This window comes from Pteropus vampyrus, unplaced genomic scaffold, assembly GCF_000151845.1.
Source record: "Pteropus vampyrus isolate Shadow unplaced genomic scaffold, Pvam_2.0 Scaffold390, whole genome shotgun sequence".
In the NCBI taxonomy this organism is placed as follows: Eukaryota; Metazoa; Chordata; class Mammalia; order Chiroptera; family Pteropodidae; genus Pteropus; species Pteropus vampyrus.
Genome location: NW_011889171.1, coordinates 143,676 through 145,202, shown reverse-complemented (window position 1 = coordinate 145,202; position 1,527 = coordinate 143,676). Strand labels below are relative to the sequence as shown.

Genomic DNA, 1,527 nt, shown 5'->3' with positions numbered 1-1,527 from the left:
ATTTTTAGGCGACGCAACCCTTGGTTGACCTCGCAGATTGCAAAGACCTTGCCAGCTTAAAATCCCTTCTTTTTTAAATTTTTAAATATTTTTTATGCCTACAGCACCTGGTCTTCCTAGGTAATCTCCCATCCAAGTACTAACCAGGCCCAACCCTGCTTAGCTTCTGAGATCAGACGGGATCGGGCTTGTTCAGAGTGGCATGACCATAGACTATGGGCCTATATTTAAAACATACCAATTTTAATGTCTCTTTTTGAGATATTTCAAACAGGAAGGTGAGGAAATGAGGCTAAAGTTAAAAACAAAGACACAAAAAGTACTACACCAGAAATAAATGCAGAGCCAATTTAATACCTGACCAGTATTCATTAAGCAGCTGATGTATTCCTGGAGCAGTACAAAATGCTATAGGAAAGGGAATGCCATTATTTCTGTTCCCAGGCAGCTTAAAGTCCAGGTGTGAAAGAGAAAACTAAAGCACATGAAGATGTGCTTTTAGGTTCTGCACTGAATTCTGATTTGTGGGCGCGTAGGAGTTTCCCCCCATACTACCTCCAGCAATGCTCTGGACACCACCTGGGTGTTCTACAATTCAGAGTAATTCTGTCAATATATACTGGTACATAGTGTTAAATCACAAAGGTTAAGAGTTCAGACTGCTTCACCCACCCATACACACACTTCAGATACCAGTCCCAAATCCAGGTGCTTCTGACCCAGCGGCTATCAATTGTAGATTCCAGTAATTCTCTCCTTGGGTTCGATTAATTTGCTAGAGCGGCTCATAGAACTTGGAGAAAAACTCTCTTACCTTTACTATTTTACTGAAAAATAAGATAAGGGTGTAATTGAACATTAAAATGGAAGAGATGCACAGGGCAAGCTATGAGGGAAGGGTGTGGAGTTTCCATTCTCTCTCCAGGTGCACCATTCTTCCCACATCTTTATGTGTTCACCAAATTGGAAGATCAGGTTGTTACTCTCATTGCCAAAAAAAAAAAAAGAAAGAAAGAAAAAAGATAACTACCAAGAAGGACTCCTCATTGCTAACTGGGCTCAAATTTTAAAGCAGAGCCTAGTGGCCATTTCTGTACAGGGGCTTATCATGCAAGCCATGCTTTAGAGACAAGCCTGCACTAAACTGCCTGCACTCACATTGAACTGCCTGCCAGTGCTACATTCCTGCCATCTAAGCCAACCCTTATAAAGGAGTTTTTGAAATCCTCTTTCAACCAATAGGACTGAGACTTTCCCTGACCAATGAGAAATGCACAGCTATATGCCCATCAATTAACATCTTCACTGACCAATCAGCTCAGCTCCACTCTGACCAATCAGGACAGTGTTTTTTGGACCAATCAAACTGTGAGGATTTGGAGTCCTTATTTACATGAGGACAAACCAATCAGGGACTAGAAACAAGGAGTTCTCTCTTTACAAGTCAGATTCCCTCTGGTTGGAAAACACATTTTCTCTTTCCATGAAAGGTTGACAGCTTCATTTCCCCCAAATGGAGCTGAAACA

The 1,527-nt window shown here is 41.5% G+C and overlaps 1 pseudogene; it reads right to left on the bottom strand.

The window, feature by feature from the left end:
* Positions 1-95: 95 nt before the first annotated feature.
* Positions 96-214, bottom strand: LOC111731651 (annotated as a pseudogene).
* Between the last annotated feature and the right edge of the window lie 1,313 nt (positions 215-1,527).